The 24,726-nt window shown below is 31.9% G+C and overlaps 1 protein-coding gene across 4 annotated transcripts in view; it reads left to right on the top strand.

Moving 5' to 3' along the window:
• LOC126838805 (complexin) overlaps positions 1-24,726 on the top strand; it is a 146,234-nt gene that overhangs the window by 56,036 nt on the left and 65,472 nt on the right. For all 4 annotated transcript variants that reach the window (XM_050573520.1, XM_050573519.1, XM_050573518.1 and 1 more), the window contains one exon: positions 5,829-5,879. The gene's annotated coding sequence lies outside the window, so the exon portion shown is untranslated. The remainder of the gene's footprint in view (positions 1-5,828; positions 5,880-24,726) is intronic.

Below are 24,726 nucleotides of genomic sequence, written 5' to 3'. Positions count from 1 at the left end.
ATTAGCTTATTTAAAAAAAAAAAAAAATTATTATTATATAATATTTATATGGTTTACGGTGACGGCAGTTATATTTCCAAATTGGCTCGTTTTGGAAGCCTTTCATCTTCCATATTCAAATTAGCAAAGCCAATTTGTTAATATTTGTGTAATAGTAAACCATTTAAATATTTCAAAAAAACCCTATACAAACTTTAACCAGTATGTAATAATTTGCCATAGTGGGTGGTATTATAATTGAAAACTTTTGTTACTATTTTTATTTATTCATTCACTAAAAAGTTCATGTATGAAATGGTTACGTGCCCAAACAACTAACCGTCTACACACTGAAGAGACGAATAATTTGTAAAACTCTTTTCAAAAACGTGTTAAACACAAGGAAAACCTGCATCACATCGTCGTGTAGTGACTAGTGCGATGGTCTATCGCACTTCGCGCAATTGATTTTCAACGGGCGTTAAATTGACGATATAAAAATCGGTTTCCGGAACTGCTCTTGGTGTTCTGGTAAAATTGCCTTAAGTGGTATAGTTGCAGAAATCACATCATAATAATTTCTAAGCAAGTCGACTTGGACGGTGCACCTATTTGTCACGGATAACATCGATGGCGTTACGTTTTAAGTATCTATCAACCACCGGCGGGCACGTTAAACAAATAGGCGAATCCGTTTAATCAGCTAAGTGAACGACTCACCGGTGGCGATCATTGCGATACCGGGCAATCACTTCACACACCGTTTCGCTCAAGATGTATACCGTGCTACTGTCGTTCCGTCTATTTGATTAAAGATCACACATGACACGCCGCTGAGGTCGATAGGGAGCGGGTGGCTATAATAATATACTATAAGAGTCGATGTTCTCCCGACTGGAAACATCCACCACCGTTTAAAAATTATTCCACACGTAGCAATTTTATTTTCTCCACTCCAACGAGTGTCTAGCACAGAGTCGAGTCGCCCGGTCGTCTTTGCACTCGGGCAATCCGAATTTTAAACAGCTACACTTACCGTTCCGACATGGGATTGGTGAAATCAGCGCGTGTGTGCATTTCAAAAGCCCCCAGTTAACCGTCTCGTCGCTGGCGTCGGAGAAAAAACCATTTGTATTCGAATCAATCTTTTCTCATGCGCCGAAACGTTTTTGCGGTGACAAGGTTTTTGTCTCGTGCATTGCGAAACGCCGACACACGAGGGACGTGCCAGCGGCGCGGTATTGGACTTAACGAAAAACAATACATTAAATCGGCTTTATACATGCGATAGCATTTGTAATTTTATTTAGATTTTAAGTCTCCGCCATAGTGGAATATATATATATATATATATATACATAAACTATGGTAACGTTCATAACTAATTTTATTCCCATTATGACATTTGTATTTTTTTTTTTTATTAACTGAAGAGTTAAGTACATATTATTATAAACGCAACGTGTCAAGCTTGGACACACACGCATACATACAAATTAGATATTATTATTATTATATATATATAGGTATTCAAAGAGATATACATTCAAATAATATTGGCAAATTTAAAAGAAAGGGTTCTGAAACTTTAAGGAGAACCTTCTGAAATGTATAGATTTTTTTTTGTAATTAAGAAAGGAACATCGCTGAAAAACTTAAGTTCCTTTAGGTCCGACAATTATTATTATAAAAATCATAATATTTGTTAACAGAGTGAAAAGAGCGTGACCTAATTCCACTATTGACCTAAAACAATATTATGGTTAAGTTAAACGACTGTTATGAGTGTTGAGATATTTTGAAGTACGAAAATAATTTATGTAAATAAAAGCTTCTACGCTTTGTATTGTTTCAGAACTCCCCTTTCTCGGGAAATAATATTTATAATATGCGTAGGATGAGATTTGTCGCTTTTTAGACTTACTTTTCAATAATATAATGTTATTTTAATGGAAATCTCGTCTGTAACCACGTCAGTTCACGGTAGAGCTTTGCGGCGGACGAGTAAAACGTGGGCGCTCGCTTAAGCTTGTGTCTAACTGTCAAACGCGTTATCCTAAAGGTGCCGCGACAGTTACTTTTGTCGTAGACACCTTTCAAGGAGTTTACTTCTCGTTCCCAGACCTGAGTGCCGGCGCGCACGTCAAATGTAGGGTTCTAACGACTGGTCTCGTCCTTGAAAGATGGTGTGTACTGTGTATATAATAGTAATAGTAATTTAATGAAGTCGGCCAAATGACTGTACACGGATAAGGCGTGTAATGAATTGAGGGCTAGTCGATTTAGACGGCGGTACCATTATCGTGGACTCTTGAGTGTCACAGTGACGTTTGGGCGAGAAATGTTGATAAGGTAGTCCTTACAGTTCTAACCGGATTATATGTGTATATATATATATACAATAATACCATTCCAAAGGGATGGCGGAGAAACAGAGATGTCTAGAGATCGATTCACGCATCACTAGCTGTTGCTCGGCTAATTATTATTACCCCCAATCAAAAGTAACAGCAGCAGCGCCGCCGCCGCGCCGTTCCCGTCCGACGCGCTTGTATTATTAAACACTGTCTATCGGTTTATTTGTCGGATACGCGGTCGGTGTTGCTTCAAGAAACCCGAGTCGGCAACTTCCGTGTAAATATAATTATTACATAATATAATTTAATCTCACTATCGAAGCGCCCTTTGTACGATGATAATATTCGTTATTGTGCACATACAAAGCAAAGGCATATGAGCACAACGTCTATGACTATCAGCGTTGGATACACCTGAGACAAAACAGCAGATCGTTGATTGCATACATTGTGCAGATCGACAAGTTTGAAATTGTTATTATTTGCCTTTGGATTTATGACTGTCGACGTTGTGCCTAGTAGTTTTTTTCCTTCTCGTGTTTGATATAGTGTACAACAGTATAGATGTATAATTATATGCGTAAGCACATCCTTTAGGCATAACTCAATTAATATGGAAAATCATTCCGGTTAAGCGTGCATGGTTTGATTTGCAATAAACGAATAAACTTTTTACTTCGACCTCGTATAATATATACTGTCATAGCAGACAAACAAAATGTCCATTGTAAATATTGTCATATTGACAAAGCTTGCATAGGGAAATGCACCCTTTTAATGAAGAGATGCGCGATTAAAAAAAAGTATGATCATAATAAAAACAAATTTATTTTTTCGAGTATTTATAATATTTTTACTTTTCGAAGTCGGTTCCAAATTTATATACTAATAAATATATTTATCGATGCCTTGAAAATTATAATTTTAAATATAAACCTAAAATGTAGTATAATTATTCATTTTTAGAACTATGTACACTTCGTTACATTTTTAATTATTTAAGTCGATATGTGTTGTTTTATAAAAGTAAAACAAAATCATAAATATGAGTTGTCAGACCGTTGTGAAAAGAATGAGTTTACTAACTGTAAGTTCAACATATTTGTAGTGTAACTACACGCTATATATCATAAACATCTATATTCTATAGCCTATGAAATTATGAATAGTTTGAAATAAACTATTGTTTGCATAACACTCTACTATCTCGTATTTATATTAATTTTATTTTTTATTATTGATATTATCATAATAATGTTTTTTTCCCTTTGGGTTTGTTTCATCAAAATTGTTATTACATATTCAGTAATTGTAGATATGTTATAACTATTGGTTGAAATATCATTAAAAAAATGGTTTGGTTGTATTCACTATTTATACTTTGACACTATAAAACGCCAACAAATTTGATAATGTGAACAATTATCAACATTAAAAATAATAGTTTACCAATTGTTTTTGATCGAATAATTTTAGTAGACATATTTAATTTGCATCAAGTAAATTAACTACATCGTTTACTGGGTGCTTATAGAAATATAATAAAAAAGTATGAATTATAAAATCCGCCTTTGCACTGCGAACAAGTTTATTAGTTGTGTTTATGTAAATCTTGCTAAGTTATTTATTTATTTAAAATGCAAATTACTTTTTATCGATTATAAGGATCTAGAGACAAAGAATTTTTTTAATAATGTACAAAATGAAAGGTTTGGGGTCAGCTATAATCATGTTTTCCTAGCCTACGCTTAACCTTTGCTTGATTACATGATAAGTAACATTATACTTTTTTTATGACTTTTATTGTTAGTAAAAAAAAAATAGTTCGGTAATTACTAATGACATCAAGCTTATACATATATCTCCTTTTCTTAATGATTTTTATTTGCAATTAAGTCGTTCTTCAAAATTAACCTAATTTAACTGTTCGCTATTGATTATACGTTTATTTTAATTATAATCTATTCGGAAAGATTTTATACTGAGTTTTTATATAAATGTAGCGCCGAAGAAACAAACGTATTTTGTTTACCTCAACCGCCTTTTCAAAATTGATTTATTGTTACTTTTAAATCAAATTTTATTTTTCACTATCTATTTTTAATAATGTGAGATACACATATTTAAAAATACAGTTCAGTTAAAAACAAAACTGTGTCTTAATTATTTATTGCATGTTTAAAATTTTACTTCTTCCTTTTGTTTTAATATATATATATCGTGTTTCTTAACTTTATTTATCTTGATAACCATTAACAACAATTACAAAAGAAATAAGAGGAGTTAATCGTAGTTTAAGCATTGTCAAATTATTTAATGTAAAATCGTATTTGAAAGTCATCGGAAAGATTTATATTTCACAATTTCTCGCGAAATGTACTAAAAAATAAACAACGTGTGACAATAAGATACGTTCCAATGCAAGTTTTCACGAGTATTGTCAACAAATTTCAGGTTAAGTTAAGTCTAAGTACGTTAGAGTGGCGTGCTTCTTCAAAATCTTCTTATGGCTCGGAAAAGTAAGACGAATGCAAGCAAAGGAAATCAACAAGAGTAGTATATTTGCGAGTATATAATATATTATGCTGAGCTGATTTTATTGTTATGATAGTAAATAAATCTTCAAGGAATTCTCAGAGTCAAAAAGTTTTGTATTAAAGGAAAATAACAAATAATCAACAACGGTACCTTTAAAGTATTTATACAAATTCAAATGCAATGAATGAGTTTTAATGAACATTTTTTTAAATAATATATCTTATACATTTTTGGCTCAATAAAAAACCTTTTCGATACAATTTCTGGTATATAGAATTGCTACATCATCATAAAAACAATACCTTTGGAGCCACTCATCGAAGGACGAAGCTAAATAATTCAATTCAGAACAATTATTCTAAATAAACAGATTTATGGCAATTTTTTAAAACTTTTTTAAATTCTTATTTTTTTATTACAAGTTCATAAGAACATAATGGGGGTCACCTTACAGTATTACTTTCCCTGTGTTCCCGGCACCGTTTATTGATGACAAGACTAGGATACAATATTATACAATTTAAATACAAAAAAGAGCGGACTCTATTCCACTACTCTTTGGCCTTCGGCCCACATTAAACTGTTAAATACTATACTATTTGCCTATCTGCTCGGTTCCGCATCGGCCGCCGAGCATAATTTTTTTTATACTAGTAGCTATATTGTAGAATATAAACTATAAATTATTAACTAATTACAATTTTTTTTTTTAAGTCATAGAGAGGTACATGTTCATTAGTATGTATATGTAAACAAATATATAAAGCGAACTGCCTTTTACAAAGGTTGCCATAAAACAAAGCATACAATTCAGTACCTTGTAAACAGTAACAGCGATAATAATGATTACAGTGAAAATCATTATAAAAATTATTTAATAATGTAGTATAATTAATTAATGTTTTTGAACCATACGTTAAATCAATTAGTTGAATGTTTTTTTTTTAATTTCAGGTGATTGGAGTGCCTTTTCAGGGAGCTATTTGAAAGTTAATTTTGTGAAAGGTAAGTTTGTTTTACTTTTTTTAAATAACTTTTTTTAATTTAAGTATTTTAAGTCATATAAACTATGCGTGGTTTATATAAACTTTATATACAAAAAACTACATAATATATCGTATTCAATTTATCTAATGTACAAATAAGAATTATTTACGAAGTATAGCTAAATTACGTTATGCATATACGTTACGCGTTAGTGTTAAATTTAATTACATTGTTTATTTATAATGCGTTGAAACAGTTTCGTGAAAGCCGAGAATATATTTTTAAGTCTAATACATAAAAACGCTCTTTTCACATGGTATTGATGCTCCATTGAATAACTCAAGCGTGTGTGTATGTGGTGTTGTATGAATAATGCATTCAATTTAAACGCAAGGAATTATTCATATAAACAATAATATGATTTAAACTCTTATGTGTATCAAGAATCAACCGTTGTTTCACAATACGAGTATATATAATATATTTTAGAAATTATCATTAACCTTGTCGAAAATAAAAATTGTATTACACATGTATAAATTATGTGGGCTAATGAACTCATAGAAGCATTAATTTACCATGTTTGAAGGTGTATTTTCTAAGTATAAACTCAATTAAAGGTTATTTAGATTGTTGAGCGCGTTTATTCATCCATAAAGTTTAGAGTTATAGTATCTATATGTGGTGTGTGTACACTGTGTATAGAAATACGCATTTAGTTTGCTTATTGACGGTACCAAGATGACGGGTCAAACTATTTGGTCAAAGTGTAGATCCATTTATGTGTGCTTACTGCTCATGAAATGTAAATCAATCACAGACAACGCGTGCCTCTAGAAACTCGAGCACTCTTCACGGGTCTTGTCTTTTTGCCTTTGCCAGGAGCACTTTAACATTCGAAATGGACAGTAAACGAAGGTTTACTTCAAAACTTTGGACAAGCCAGTGTTTATTTATACGTCCGTCCTCAACTAATATGAATGGAGTTTTTGTTTCGCTCGCAACGGCCGGGCCCGGTCTATCTTAGGTCGTTTAAGTAGAATTGATACGCACCATAAAAAACAATGGGAACATAATATTATAGAATGGCGTGACGGCAAATATTTATATTATATACCTTAATGTGTATAAACTGGCCTTACAAACACAACCAACCGGCTATTAGGGATAACTGGCAGGCGACGGATTTAGAGGAAAATAAACGCAAAAGAAGCTTCTGTTAGGCTTGTCGATCGCTTTCAAAGTCATTACCGGCCGGTCGCTCGACCATCAGTTCACTTGTCAGCTACCTTCGTATCTTCAAGCTCACCCTATGTTTTATGTACTCACTCGTGTATATATATATGTAGGAACATTTATCTTAGCATCGCAGCTGTGAACATTATGAGCATACTACTATATATATATATATCATATATATATATTTAAAAGATCGTAGGATGCCATTAAATGTAATTACATTTTGTTCGATTTATGTACCATCATTTAAACAATTATTGTCACTATAATATAGTAGCTTATATTAAAAACGGTTGTAAAAGATCGGACAGTGTCATTAATATGTTCAGACTTTCCATTAATAAAGACAAAAAACCCAAACGTTTCCGAATAGGTATAGTGCTATACACTGTTATGCTTTTATCGTTTATTAATTCTATTATTTTTAAGCACATATTTAATCTATTATATCTACTTTTATTATGATTTTCTTGCTGGAACTAGAAGTTTCCAATATAATAGATTTGCTTGTTTAATAATTTTAATTTTAATTTTGACTGATTAAATATTAGTATACTCGAGGTTTTAGAACTATTTTCGGGTTTATTATGTGCTATAAGCGTTGTTTAAATGTAGACGAGAGCTGAGAGGTGGTCGATACGTTTTGTAGCAATTAAAGTGCAGTTGTATATAAAATACATAATATAAAATTCGCTGGTCTGATAAATTAGCCCATTAGCCGAAGCCCTAGAGTCTACATCAAAAGGAAGGAACAACACTTATAACAATCGCCTGAGGTGAACGCAAATATGTCGAACACTAAATACTAATGTTTTTGGTTTTTTTTCCTTATATATTAAGTGCCGAACCAAAGAAAACCAACATCCTTTTTTTCGGTTTTCATTGTTTTTTTTTTCAAAAGCTTTCATAGAAAACCGTTTGTGAAAAAATAAATCATCAAGCCAATCATTTCGAGTGGAACGATCCAAGAGACACCGGTAAAAGTGGCAAACGGTGTAAGGTACCCTCGTGTGCCGCATAATTATAATGGAATATTACCGCGAGTTTTACCCGTTGGACCGTTGTTGTTTTATATTATATACGTATATATTTTTTATGATCTCAGATGGGTTAGAACAACAATGACACGTCACATTAGATGATGAATTTCATATGTTTTCCATGCAAGCTGACGTTTTAATGGAATCGCCACGTGCTATAACGACTATGCGGTGGCACAAAGTAATGGCAACGGTATCACATCACCGTTGGATTTTCTCGGCATGTCATCGTCCCCATAAAACACACCAAACATTTTTTTTTCCTTTACGCCGTTTTCGCGTTGTAGTCAAAGTCATAATTCTCTGCTCGCCATGCCGTCGTAACAATAATAATAATAACATAAAAATACACTATTCTCGTGTGGATGGCGTTTGCCGTTTCCACTTCGCGAAATCATTATGGAGGTGCTCGTTTAGGTATAGGCTTTTTAATACCTACACAATATGACTGGCAGATAAGCCGCTTAACTCGTTGTCACCATAGTTTTTCAACGCTCCCTCCTCTTCGCCCACAAATGTATATAGAGTGAATGTCATCTGCGTAAATCAAAGTTCTTAAAATATTATGCTAATATAGCTGACGTCTGTTGGAATTGCGTTGTCTTCGTTAAAACGTATTATATCCATTTGGCAACCTTTATATCCGCATCCGACGCTAAGTCCCTCGACGGGGCATAATATTGCATTTTCACCTTCTTTGACGTTCACGAAAAGAGTTATTAAGAAGAAAAAAAACAAATGCGAAATTATTATGATATAGACTTTATACACACTGTATATTACAGTATGTATAATTTATATTAAACAAATATTATAACACAGAAATATTTTAATGTCGGTTGAAAATTTTAAATAAATGTTTATTAGTCTAATGCACTTGGCGTTTTATCAATATTGTGTACTGTAAGTCAATCGATCATATAATAATTTATAATAAATACAAGTTATTAGAATATACTCAAAGTAGTAAAAGAATGTGTTTATGAAACAAGGTACAGGTATACTTAAAACACAGAAGCCGATAAAAAAATATGTAATAACCATACGAAGCATATTTTAACTAAGATAAATTAAAGGACTGTATATATCCAATCAGTATCGGGTTAGGTGTTCGAACTACGGCTAATAAATTATGTCTTTATAATTATTGTTGTATTGTGTAATGGCTATACGGTTCAAATATAATTTTAACGAACAGTTTAACAGAACGTTTTATTTTCCTCCGGGTTTTATATGTCTCAAAGCATAAAGATTAAAGCCTACATTTGAGTTGTTGAATGTACCACTAATGGCCTATGAAATCCTACCAATAATGTGTTTCAGTTTCGAAGGATAGTCTTTAAAGTCGTTCAAGATGATATTCAATGTACAAAGGCGATTTTTGCTACAAGGACACAAAATATAGTTTAACCGCCAAATAGTTTTCCCTAACATTTCTGACTTTTCACACTTGAGATACTGTGTTTTTAATGTACTTGCACATTTAATAGTTGTGCTATGGACAAATGCTATAAATATTCGATATTTTTTTTTAAATGTTTCAAACTATGTTATTCAATATTGCTAATATAATTGGCAATTGTATGTTATATTTTTCAATTTAATGCATCAGAAATTGGGTTAAAGAATAGTATCTGGAACATCACCTGACACAAAAGAGCTGTTGAGTTTTTAGGGGAAAAAAACTTTTAATTGTATTCTGTAATGATCAACAACCTGATCTTTTATACAACCTTATTATAAATGGTTTTTTTTGGAAAATGTGAGTACTTATTACAGTAGTAGTATGTGAGTATAAAATTTGTGTAATATACCGTTAAGAGAGAATAATATGTTTACAATTATTTTCTGGTGTAATATGTATTTGGAGGGAGCTAATGTGAAAAACAGTTCCCCATTCCTGGCCGAATAATAAAAAAACTATTACTAGCTCGATAACTGATTAGTGGTTAAGTCAAATTCTTTCATCTTGACTGAATGAATCTTTATCGACTCAAATGTTTTTTTTAAATCTTAATCACAAACAAAAGTAACTTTGATTATAGTTCGCACTTACTAAATTTCGGAAAGGATACATTGTTTGTGACTAACATAGTATGACAGATCAGCTGTGGGGTTTTTGAAACTACAATCTGTAAGTTTTGTACCGCATATGGGTTACGTTATTGTATTTGTATGTTTATTAATTAGTTGGAGTATTCGTTGTGTGTGCTCACGTTCATTATACTTTGTTGTCGACAACCATACACACACGTGCCTGCCGTACTATTACAAACAGTTTCCTTAAGATCGTGCTTTCAGTTTGCACGGCAAGGTTAGAACTTATGATTAGTTACAAAACGCGTACGTATATATTGTTACACAGACACTGTCGCATGCTTGAACGTTTTACTTGGCGACGCTTATTTAATAACTTTCTACTTGTCAATATGTTATTATTTTTGCCGATAGGTATGCCCTGTGTTGTCAATAGGTATTCACTGTTAGGCTATGCATATTATTTTAAGTGGATTGATGTACGCCATCGCGCCCTTGTGCTTTGCCAAGCGGACAAGATATTTAATTTGCCCGTGTTTGGTTAAATTGGAGTATTATAATAATCCTCTATTCCGGTAGTCGGCTCTTACCTTATTCTATAATCGTTTCATCCCTTCGGCAAAGGTTGTTGCCGCCGCGAAAACATAGAATACATGCGGTATAACACTACTATACACATTAAAGTAGTATGTAAGAAGAGTATGCAATGAATGTTTTTTTTCGCGTTTGGCATTCCAAGAAGCGAAGTATAAATATAATATACAGATATCGTAAAATCAATAAAATTCTACAGTCGTGCACACACACACAAATTTAAACATATATACAGTATACAGAATTCGGAGATAGTTAAATTTAACAAGGGGCTGATTTCGCGGCACAGTTACTTATGTTATATATCAAAAAATAACAATATAATATTACACTTACGTTTATAGCGAATAGAAAACACAAACTTACAAAATATATCTAATACTATTGTACACTAGGTAAACGCACATCGAATAGTAAATTATAGTATTGGTTGCATCTATTGTTTGACGGTTGACCCTACGGCGTAAAGTCACCCTTATATTTTTCTATACTTTTAAGATAGGTCAGATTTGGCTTGTTATCTATAATCGGATGAACAACAACATAAAATAAAGCTCGAACTGCATCTCTCTTAATAAAGGGTCCAATTAAAATTAAAAATAGAAACCATAAAAGCAATTATCTTAGTTAAATCGCTATTGTGTTTGGTTTTAAGTTCTAATAAACCTATTACTTATTTTAACTATATTTATCGTCTTTAAGATATTTGCTGATGTCATTGCGAGACGTTTTCATTCGTTCGTTGATGGTGGAAATAATATATATATTGCGAATGGTTTTACTTAGAGAAGCGCCAAACTCATAAACTTTAATACTATGAGTTATTGAGCAATGTACAAAAGATTGAGTAGAAATTATTCGGTTCGTTTGTGTTAAAGAGGCGATTAAGCAAGTGGGAAGTTTATTATCGCGCATCAGTTGAAGTTTAGTAAAGTTTCGATAATTATAGCCAAAAAAAAAAATAAGCTAGTTAATTTAACTCTGTTATATACGTTTATAGTAAACTTAGTATAAAATATTATTATACAATAGTTCTTAGCTTAGGAATATAGCTACTAATTAATAATAACTTATTCTATTATAACAGTTTTATAAGAATTACATTTATTATTAACTACTAAAAATTAAAAATGTTCTTCTCATATAACTTACTCTGTTTTTTCAATGGTTTTTTAATACTTGTTTTTTATTAAGCTGTTATTAAAATTATACAGGGTGATCCATTTGACGTTAAACACTCAAATATCTTGAAATAACTCCAGTTTTGTAATTCATTTTTTTTAAAAAAAAGTTCGTTTATGTTACGTTTTAACATTATATAATTATTAAGTATTGACCTTTTTGGTATATTCCAGAGGTCTATCAACTTTTGAAAATTAAATGGTAACTTATGTATTTAATAAACTTTTTAAATTAAAAATAATTTGCTGAAAATGTTGACTGGTCGTTAACTAGTTTTGAATAATTACTGTTGAAGCTATTTAAGTGACTTAGAACCAGAGGTGGAGTGCGTTTAAGTAAATCGCGTAGATAAAAATAATACTCCACTTCACCCTTCCTCTCCTTCTAAATTATAAGGTTCAAAAGTAATTATTCAAAACTAGCTATCGATCCGTAACAATGTTCAGCGAATTGGTTTTAACTTAAAAAGTTAATTAAACATAATTACGTTACCATATAAATTTGTTTGAGCTCTGGATAGTACTAAAAATGTTAAATATTTAGTAATTTTATAATATTGTACAATAACATAAATACAAAAATATTATTAAAAAAAAAAATCACAAAATTATAACTGTTTTCCGAAAAAATGAGCGTCTCGCATTAACCGGATCGCTCGGTATAAGAGTCAATAAGAAAATAATTTTGTGAATAACGTTAAAATAATCCTAACATGTTACCACGCTATCATTGTCTATGAAACATTTTGTTAGGCAACGTTTGCAGTCTAGTGACGATTTATAAATCACTTTCGACGACATCAATTACACTGGTGCCCGACATTGCGACACGCCCCTTCACTGGTGTACGCATAGTACCCACGCTGACCCTTTTAATTTTCCTCTTTCATGCATTTCCTGTTAGATTCGGTACCTGGTACTGGTTCTTACAATATGTCTTGTCAACGCATACGGGCGGTTTCTCCGTGTAGCTATTAACATATCTTTCCAGTGCGGTAAGTGACTCGCTCGCCATTGTTAATAATATAATATAACACAAGTACCTCAAGGATGGATCACCGAAGATACTATTGTAGCTTATCTCTTCTGGCGATGAAGAAAAATGGTTTTTTTTATTGTTTAAAAAACAATATGTAAAACGTCAAGTCTTCTGTTAACGACTGGCGTACCGTATAGGCAATCTGGGTACGCGAATGCGTAGGGGACCTTCCACCGCGTTTGGGACCCTACACGATAATGGTCTATAGTTAATGAATGTGGCTTCAATTATTTTTTGTTTTCAACCAAGGGCGATGTTTTTACTTTTTTTTTTTTACAGAAGTTTTAGGCCAAACGCTACTGACTGATGGCTATTGTATGTATACACTATACACCGGATTAATGACACTTACAGCCGTTGTCGTCATAACCACACAATGATTGAAATATTGTGTTATACTCATTTTAAGATTTTAAATAATTATAAAATGCGAACGAGCTGTAATAATAATGACTATACTTTTATTATTTAAACAATACACGTGAAGGTCTAGCTAATAGAGAAATAATATGTTTTATTTTGTATGCGTATAATTTTAGTGTAGAATTAATTTTTACTTCACATCACAAATATTGGAAAATTAAAAGAATTATGTATGTATGTAATATATGATGCGAGTGTTATAACAATTTGCCATCGGCTACATCAGCATAGAGCTTAAAAAAGGTAAAATGCTACGATTTTTTATAAAAATAGTTGTGTCTCGTTTTTAGTAATTAATTTACTACGGTCGTTACCAGTGTAGTGAAAACATTAATTCAATTATATTATTATAAATATAATAAATTCTAAATATGCATGAATTATGGAAAATCTGTTAAACTCAGTGCTTTAAAAGACCTTGCGCTCAGATGATACATATTATAATTGGGGTGGAATAGCGCTTGTATGCGTATTATTTCGTTTGTTCTCTAGGAAAATGGAATTTCATAGCAAACATCTGCACCACGTAGTTTGCAATTGTTGTCCTCCATTATGTAAACGAATGAAATTGATCGTAACAGGAAAACCATGTGCGTGCCATTAATTTATGTTCTGAAATATCTTAACCGGATGGAATAAAAAAGAAAGTTAAATTTTCTGCGTATAAAGGAAGAAATATTAGACGTTATGGCGTTAAAAACATGACTACAAATAACGATTTTATGTATATTCTTATGATCTAAGTGCATACTTTTATTTGTCTAATAAAAAATAACATTAAATTAAAAATATGTGTACGAGTATAAAATAATTTTTATATTAAAGTAGTTATAAAATAAATACTTCTACAAATAATTCTTATTTAGATTATATTGATGTATCATTAAACTTAACGGAAAATACTGACCACAATATAAAACTTAATTTTAGTTATATTATTTAAAATAATAATAGTATTATTAACAAACAACTTAAGGAATACTGTTAAAACGCCGTATAGTCTTAGGGCTACCGCTGCCTCCTCCTTCGAGGGGGGTTTCGAACAATGTACACAGACAAAAAAGTAAATAAAAATAGCTAAGCTCGCAATTTGAAACAACTCACTTACGTGGACATTAAAATGTAATATTATTCCATTAAAATTGATTATTAAAAAAAATTTGAAATGCATTCTTTTTATATAATTTCACAATAATTTTGTATTTTATTATTTTAAATATATATTTATAAAATTGTAGGTAATATATTGTTATATTATAAATTAATTCATTCATTCATTTTTGAAATTCATTTATTTAATTTTAAAAAAAATTCTGATTTATTTGAAAAAAATTTACATCTAAAAAGAGGTAGACTTTTTAAAGAATTTTTTTCTTGAATATACGAACGTGGATTTATCATTAGGAATAAGAAAAAGGTATAAAAATATAAAAATAATCATAAAAAAATGCATCGTACAAAATTGAAGCTAACCCTTACAATGTTATTTTATAATTTTACCATGACGTCATTGTATAGATTGAATATATTTATAAGCAACCGTAAACTACACAAACGTATCAATAGGATACACTATTATATAGTATCAACTTGTAAATTGTATGGTGATAAAGTTATAATAAAACAAATAAATCACTGACATTGCCCAAGTCGAAACGGAGATAGGGAACTCTAGGTGTGTATTATGTTTTATTGTTGCAGAAAGTTTTATGAAAGTCAGTCGAAAAAAGTCGATTAAATAATATTATAACGCGTGGCGTTTGCGTTAGTGTAAAGTTATTATGACAAATCTGTGAATAAATAGAAATTATCTATTAACACAGCTTTAGTTGATCCGCTTTTGAGCAATCTGTTTTGAATCGAGTAATCGCATTAACTTTTCGACTGGCGGAATTGTAGATGCAACAGTCGGTGATTATAGATTTTCATTTAATTGTAGAACAACATAAACTGTTTATGAGGTTTGTACAATACAAAATAGGCCTTTTTCCGACGTCGGTACACATGTAATATTGATGGAATTTTGCCCGAGTTTGGAAATTTCTTGAAAATTCGACAAGGTCCGTCATACTTGTACTTTGCTAGTATAATATTTATATGGGAATTCAGAATATATTTTAACAATATATGCTGAGCTTATAATAATGGAATATTTTTGTTCAGCTTTAAATTGGTATGGAAATCATTAGATTTACTTTATAAATCAGCCTAATGTGCCTTTTGTGCAATTTATTTTAAGCCACGATTATGTCATTGTAATGTTGGCAAGCGAAAAACGTGATTCCAAGAAAAATACCACTAAAGGTTCTTATTGTCGTCGTTCTTTCTATACTAAATTTCCTTTTACCCTTTTTATTTCTTTTAATGGATTAAATATCCTTTGAATTCGCTTTATCCTATTGCCATAGCTTCTCTTATCGTGTTTATCTTTTCTGAAGAAATTTCTACTTTTGTATATGTCCAATTGGCGAGTGCTGTTTTTTGTAAATTAAACAGCCGCCCAATTTCAAAAAGCTGTATAATTCTATGTATACATTTCGAAAAACTGTTTTGCAATTTCTACCTCAAACAAGACTATACGAGGTTCCTCGATATTTTATAACAACAGTCAGCATTGTAGTAGTCTATAAAATGTAGTTTATTTACAAATAATAGGGCATTAAGTAATTATTAAAAATAAAGGTAACTATCGTTTCACCTATATAGGTTGTATATACAAACATTTGCCATTTGAAATAATTGTCGTAAAGAGGTAGGTTAACCATATTAGTAACACATAATTACATACACAAACAAGATTAACATAATCTTAAGAAATCGTTATAAGCATAAAAGTATTTCGTACTCTACTATTCAGAATTACTAACGTAATTTTTTTGGGTAATATTAGGTATAATATTAACCCTGCAAGACGTATCTGCAAAGTGTAAAAAAAAAATTTTATCTTAATAATAATTGGTTTGTACAAAAATATTTTTTAAGAGTAAAATTAATGAATGATGGAAATCCTTTTAATATCTTTAAAGATGCCACTTGGAGTTCTAAGAGACGTGTTTTGTTTATTTAATTTTTATGAAAACGCGGAAAAATGCAAAACTGATGTGTCGTAAGTTTTGCCATTTTAGGTGTTTCATGTAAATTACAAGTGTTCATAGTTCATAACGTTGTAAAACATCACACTTTTTTCTACTTGATTATTGTTCTACGGATTCATTGCTGAAAACTGAGGCAACTTTTTCATTTTGGATATAGTCCCTAATTTCTAAAGTTTCTCAAAACAAAAAAAAAACGCTCCCAAATTATTGGCATATACTTTTTTAAGACAAATTATAATGCATTTAACTATTTTTATAAATTAATAATCCAGAGTAAACTGGTCAAAATTGCCTTCAAAATAAAAAAAATCACCTCGGGAAAAAACTAAATCCACATTGGCGTTTTCGACGGCAACAGGAAAAAAACTTTTATAAAAACAATAATTATTGTTGTAGAAAAGTTTGGTATCGATTGATAATATCGTTGTATTATATCTCATCGACGTTCTAACCATGAATTACCGACAACGGCTGGTAGTTTTGCTGTTTTGCCAAGTTGTAAAAACGGGATTAAAGGCTTTGAGGCGTGTGTACGTTCTTAAGTCGTCCGCTATTTAAAGGTATAAATGCCGGACACTTTAAATGGTAGCAAACTCAGTGTATTTATCGGCAACCAAGCCGCATCGATGGACCAAAGAGATCCTGGTCGTTTAATGTTCATGAAGTCTGGTGATACTTTTATACTTACAACTAGTGGCTTGTGCATAATGCATGTCTCCGGGAAAATACTACACGTACCGTCAACAAAATATTATAGGCAGACGATCAACCCTAAATGTATCCATTCTAATACTAAAATACAATTTTAAGCACGCTATTACTTTAAAAATAATTTTTATCGATTATTAAATAATAATCATAAATTAAATAATAATAAGATAATTAATATTCGTACCTTCTATAGATAAGCATCAAAGCGTTTTATTTGAGAACAATTCCTACAGTTGTGTCACTACACGGACCTTACTACGCCCCGATCCCACTGTGCTGGTTTTTTAATGCAAATAATGGTATTAGTAAGACTGAAATCATATGAATTAATGCGCTGTACCATACAAAATGTATAACAATTGGATACACATGTATGCATAACAGACATATTAATAATTCTGATGGGGTGAATAAACAATTGAAGTTAGCAAACAACGTGAGAGCATAAACCAAGGGATACAATATCATTATGCAGGTTATTGCACTGAACAAAAAATAAAATAAAAATCTATTATGTTTCCATACACTCGTCCCCCGTCGAGTCAAACCGAGTAAATACAACGACCGTTATCAATCAGATTGTCCCAGGCACGTTTAATTTGTAAAATGAAAAATATCGGCATCGAAAAAATAGGAAACGGCTGGCTGGCGCGATGCGTGGACTGAACAGAGCCGAGGGTTATTATTGATATGTCGCAATGCAATGTTTCATCATAAAAAGCGGCATTTCCGTTTCCGTTGTTTTCATGAAATACCGCTGTACTACACGCCAGTTTATTTTTCAAAACGGTTGTTGGACCTATGGAATTTTACAAAACGCAATGTTTGCTAGAGCCAAACACAGATGTTAATAACGCTAAAAAAAAAAAAAAAAATCTATTAATTTCATAACTAATAATCATAAGGCGCCAGTTCTAAATTTCAGCCGATAAAATGTGTTTAAAATATATTTCTAAATTTAATCATAGAAATAATTATTTCAAAGTACACACAAAATGTCGTAAAACTGTATTTTGCACTACTTTGTTGCAATATTTAGCAGAGCAAATTCCGGTTGAGCGAGATAAAATGGATATACCAAAAATGTTTTTGTTCTAAAATCATGAACTGAACTGCGTATAATTAGATAAGGTTAACCACGACGTCTAGCATGATGGCATATATATAATGATATACTCAAGAAATAATGATGGCGGTAATAATAAACGCACCCAGGAGTTCGAGAATGGTGGTAGACAGCGGTTTCCTTTGTGGATCAATTGGATTATATAATTAGTCGGAGAATAGCGAGACAACTCCTTTGAAGTGAAGCAGAAGAGGCTGCGTGTTTATAATTCAATATTGACCGTAAGGACTTTTGAAGTTCTATTAAGCCATCGAAAGCACGTATTTAATGTCATTATGTTGATGTGCGTTTCACGCGAGTACGTCAAGGAGAAATTTCGTTTTCAATATATTATGCTTGTACCGCGCTGCCGAAACTTCACCGTATCATTTGAATACATTTTATTATCAAATAATTGCAATGGGAGCAAGATAATCGAAGAAAAATAAATCTAAGAAAATGTACCCTTTTTAATTATTTTAAATTACATTATCGATTAATTTGCCTTAACAGATTGCTTGGGCTAAATATTTTATTTTAATAAGATCTGTTTGTTTTTAGTTCAAACAAATATTATATACCTTATTTCACCGTAGTAGTTGTATTTTTTTTTTTAGTCCCACGCTTGTCTACCAAGCAGCAATACACAATCCTATCTGTGTGTTACATAGTTGAACATAAAAAACTCGATTATTTTTTAATAAAAAAGATCATAACTTGTATTTATTATTTAGAATTTCGTAAGGATAGAAAGTGAAATTGAATAGTATGAATAAACATGAAGTGTAGGAGTGACATATAGACTTCATTCTCGCCAGCTGTCCAGTAAGTGCGGTAACCGGTTCAGTACTTATGTGGGTAGGCGTATTGACCATATGCATATCAAAACCTGTTTTTGTACGATTAATATTTTCCTTGCTATGGAAATTTAAATATTTTTATGCGAGGTGCTTATAAAAGAGACGTAATCGTTATGGTAGCTGTTTACCGTTCATGTCTACCGTATTTTCAAAAGACATCATTATATCGCAGATCATAAAACACTTGAACCCAGTGCAAAATGGCGAAGAAGGTATGTACGTTACACCAACAACTTTTCCGCCGATTTTCATATCTTGCCTGATCCTGTCGTCTCTTTGTTTTTTACTGTATAAAAGGTTAAAAGGGGTTTTTGTTTCGAAACCATAGTAGGTAAACGATTTCACCCCATTTGAAAACATGATATTCTTTTAATGGACAAAAAAAATATGTGTACCTAAGCGTGGTTGCTCGCCAGCTTCAGTACAAATGAAATTTCCAAATAAATATAATATTATTTTTAAAAAAGCCACAAAAATAATATATTATTAGAATCATACGCAAATATTTATTTTTGTAAAACGATTTTAATTAAAGTTTTTTTATTCGATCGACACAATACGTATAATTTTAAAATTATGTTTGTAACATATTGTTCCAATTCAAAGTATAAATTATTCTAGTACCACTGTCATCGGATGTGAGTTTTCAATTAATAACATCAAACATTACTTTTAGCAGTGAACTACTACGAGCGTAGGAATAGCTAGCACCGGGTATAATTTATATTATGGTAAGTTAATGCGACTATTGTTGTGCGATATTCGTTGAAGTGGGATAAACGTAATTCTTTTTGTCCAAAAAATCTTACTAACGTTAATAGATGCTTACATATATTACCATTCGCATTCTTCGAATATACGATATGTATGTATACAAGTGTGAATAAGGGTGTTACGCTGTTATCTTTATCTCAGCAGCTACGCGAACATCTCTGTACGGTGAGTGTTATCGAACATTGCATTATTTATGGCTGTCAGTGGTCCGTGAGTGTCGTGCTCGAGTGTGCTCGTGTTTAGGAGGTACCAGCTATAAGGCGACAACGCAGATAAGTTTCCGGGAATGCCACCTCATGCGGATATTCCGATTTACTGCTTGTGCCGGTGTATACGCTGTTGCTGTTGCCGCTGCTGAGAGCTTGTAAATTCCAAGTGCGCTTTCGCATAGATGTGGTTGTTTTTAGGAGGCCCATCGCGCCTGTTTACGCGTTTAAATCCTACGTCGAGAGATAAAGTACACATTTGCTTAAATATTGATATTGCTTTCCACCATATTTTCTTTTCTCTGTAATTTTTAGTCACGCGCCAAAAATTCTAGGTACCTTTACGGCAAAATACATATTATTATCCTTATCACTTACACTTTTACACTACATCTTCGCATGACCGATTAGCGAATTTCGATTTCTCAACACGTTCCGTCGTTCTTAGTTAAGTTATCTCTGCCTAAATATCGAAACGCACAACTTTTCACAAAGCCGACAACTGCGTAGTCCTGTAAAACTATTTTGCTTGTTAGAAAATTCTACTTATAAACTGTTTTAGACGCTTACGTTTTTAGATTTAAAGACACGACGATCCGAGTTTGGCGGTTATCGATGGCTCAATAGTAACTATTAAAAACTAGAAATAAATTCGGTACTTACTCGTACATTTGCAGAGCAATTAATCTCAGAAACCGCAATAGTTAAATCAAATGAACGAATTTTTAATAATTATACATTTATTTTATCAATTGAGCAAAAGAGCTAACACAACGTCATTTTTGTTGAACACAAGAAATATACCTTATAACATCTTCAGTGAATCGAAATCTCATTTTTTTTATAAACCTTAACAAAAAAATAAAAATACAAAAATACAAACAAATTATGTTGGTTCCACGAAAGTTCCCCATTACTGAAATGCATGCTTGAGTTGTCGATTTATCTTATTTTCCTCCCAAAAAATACACATTTACTCAAATGGTACAAAAACTATACGAAGCAAAAATAATACGTTCGAGTTCTTTATGAAACTATTATTTATCGTTTTGAAATGACGAAAAAGAAACAATCAAAATTTAAGGTCGATAAATATTTATAAGAGCTCTTTATATATTATTCTAGAATATCGAAATGAAATTGCAGAGTTAAAAAAAATGTATTATACTTTAAAAAATATTAAAAAGCGTCAATAGGAATTGTTAGACGGATGCTATTATGATATCGAGCGCCTATGCAAAATAAGCAATAGTGGATGAAAAATATAATTTTTGAATAACTAGGAGTGCTGTTAAAAAATACAAAAGAATCATGTTTAGTCTATAAAAAAAACGGTATTAAAATTATAATGAACTCGAAGTTCGACGAATAAGTTAATACGTGCTTTATTTCACGTCTCATCTATGTTGAATGAAATATCCTGCAGTGTATATACAACATCAATACAATATAATTTCCAGCTATGTCGGACATCATGCAGAATAGCCGATAGATAGACTTCACATCCCAAGCCTTGCAAATCCTATTACTAAACTCGATTTAGTTTCAATTGTTTCAAATGGTCTGACAGCTTATTATTTACAGTCGGCAATGCATCTACGTCGCTGAGAAGATTAATTCGTCATTCCGCTAAACATTATTATTGCCGTATTGTATGTCATTATTTATTTTTGACATATCCGATTTAGTTTTAATTAAATATACAACTCTTAATTTTGTTTAAATAGAACGTATACAAACCTAGATTCTGAGTTATACCCAAAAGGTTTTACCCAGTGCTGTTAGATAGAACATTTTAAAATAAGAACCCGTCGATTGCATGAACCGCCGTCAAATGAAATGTATTGGATCAACTGAGTTAAAAAAAATCCTTGCTAGAAAGCAAGCAAACATATATTATAGCTAAAAACTCTCATTTATAGATATTATTATAAATATAGGTAATCATAATGCTTAGAAATGAAGTAAAAATTGTATATCTAATTAATGGGATTGATCTATGAATCATTTATGTTAATTAATAAATTTATTTAAAAATATGGACATTAGTATAACATTATCTACTTGTTCGAAAAATACAATGTCGTGGAATTTTAATTATAAATGTAAATCAAATCAATTTAAAACGGTCGCCAAAATGCTTGAGAAAGCGACATTTTTTAGGACAACGAGAATATTGAGCGTAGGCGGTAAATCAATAATGTAGGATACTAATTTGATATTATTCTTACAAAAATTTAGTTACTACTTCACGTGCTGAGTTTTACCTACCAAACCCGAAAATCCACTTTGAGGGTTGACAGCTCCGGTGATAATTCAACGTTCGCATATATCAAGTAACCTTGCAGGGCTAATTAAGCATAGGACGTATTTTTAATGACAGCTCAGAGCTGCGACTGTGGTGGTCATATCAGAGTTGTGACACGGTTTGTGCATTATCTGCGTCGCATAGACTATAATAATGTAAGCTCGAGTTCATACATTTGACTGGTCTTCTTTTACGCCTTTGCTACATTCTCTCTGATCTTTCAAAAGCAGCCGACAATTATTGTTTCTCATGCCCGTCACGTCTGCAATGGAAACGATTGTGAATATATATATATATTTTGTTTCCGGACGCAAACACATACGACGGTTACGCGATCGACGCGTCTTCGTCCAACCGAAGAATATACAGCAATCACTCGTTCCCGAAGGGCTGTGCCAGGTTCGGCGATCGGAAAACAGTTTTTTCCTTATACACTTGACGAATCCGTTATCCGGTTTTCGATGGGCCCTTTGCCAAATCCACGTTAAATTGAAACTGTCATCTCTCGACGAACAAAAAACATATCGGCTGTGAAATAAACAGTCTGCAAACGGAATACATTTTTTGTATTGCGACCACGTGCCTTATTAGTACGCTGATAGGTTATCTTATAGGTTTTTTTATTTTTTGAGATTTCTTCGTTGTAAAATGTTTGTACGCATCTTACGTAAATTGACAAGCGCCATTTTAGCAGAATACAATATACAACCATATATTGGAATTCCGTTTAAGTTGTAGTTACTTTATAATTTTGTCAACGGTTGTTGGCATTTATATTAAGTATCTAATTTCCATAAAAATGATTTTGTTTCTTTAGAAAGACATACAATTTAATCATAAACGATTTTAAACTATTATCTATCAGATGTGTGTTTAACTAAACAGCGTTACTGGACATCAATATTTTGACTGGAGTACATAATAAACTTATTTATAACAATTTCACATATTTTAGTGTCACGATTGCAACCATGTACAGTGATTATACAGGAATCATCATTCGAATCTTTTGTTTTCGAACACAAATTCTTTACACATAGCGGTACTTTGGTTTGTGCTGGTCGGTAAATTTACAGATATAATATCGTTCACCTAAGAATGTGCAACGTGGTTTTGAATTTAATTACAAAAATTGTGTGTTAGGGACGCGTGTTTGACATACTTTTACATGGAAAACATTGTATGCGACAAAACGCTTACTCGAGAATTCGCGTCCAAAGATCGGTGCGGCAACTACTTCCAAAGTTCCATCGGTATTTCGAGTGCTCTCCTTGAGCCAAAACTTTTGTCTGCGAGTAAAAGTTTCACTTACATTCGCGTTCAACCACAACACCGCTCCTCGTTAATTCGCTGTTCCAGTAATTCTATAAATAATTATAATAGTAATAATAATAATAATAATATGAAATGAGAACGGTTGAATACTATTATTTTGATATCGTGTTAAAAAACAATTCGTTAAAATCGATTGGGTATTTTCGTTGGTACACTTGTTCGGTTGGTTTTCGCATAATGGTATTTTACCTACTGATAGGTATATCAGAGTTGTTATGCAATCTTAACAATTTAAAATCACATATCGGGTTCAGCCAGCCGCGTAAGTCGAGTTGTATGAACATTTCGGACTCTTCGATTGCAAAAAAAAAAAAAAAATTCTCACCAACATGAAAATATCAGAAAATCAAAACAATGGTTTTATAGTTTGCTAATTTTTTTATTTTTTGCGTCTAAGTTACCGCGGGATATGTTTTTAACCGTTTTTTAGGCTGACCGATGACTGTAAGTGATTAATAGTATAATACATATCATTGTGTGTCGTTTTTTTCCGTAGTGATGGTAATAATAAATAGTTGTAAAATCTCGGCGACAATAATGACGTACCGTGTTTCCATGGTGGCTACAATACTTGATACTCGACTATGGGCTATAGCAGTATCAAAAAAAAAAATGCAGAAAGAATAATTATTATTGTTGTAGAAACGTTTGGTATCGATTGATAATATCGTTGTATTGTATCGCACCGACGTTCTAACCGTGAATTACCGTCAGCGACTGGTAGTTTTGCTGTTTCGCCAAGTTGTAAGAACGGGATTAAAGGCTTTGAGGCGTGTGTACGTGTGTAAGTCGTCCGCCATTTAAAGGTATAAATGCCTGACACTTTTAAAGGGTAGCACACGCAGTGTATTTATCGGCAACCAAGCCGCATCGATGGACCAAAGAGATCCGGGTCGTTTAATGTTCATGAAGTCCGGT

This window comes from Adelges cooleyi, unplaced genomic scaffold (assembly GCF_023614345.1).
Source record: "Adelges cooleyi isolate 19-005CV unplaced genomic scaffold, UGA_ACOO_1.1 ACOO_flye_CR_arks_rails_tigmint_CR_PRNA_30, whole genome shotgun sequence".
NCBI classification, from domain to species: domain Eukaryota; kingdom Metazoa; phylum Arthropoda; class Insecta; order Hemiptera; family Adelgidae; genus Adelges; species Adelges cooleyi.
This window is presented reverse-complemented; position numbering and strand designations above follow the sequence as displayed.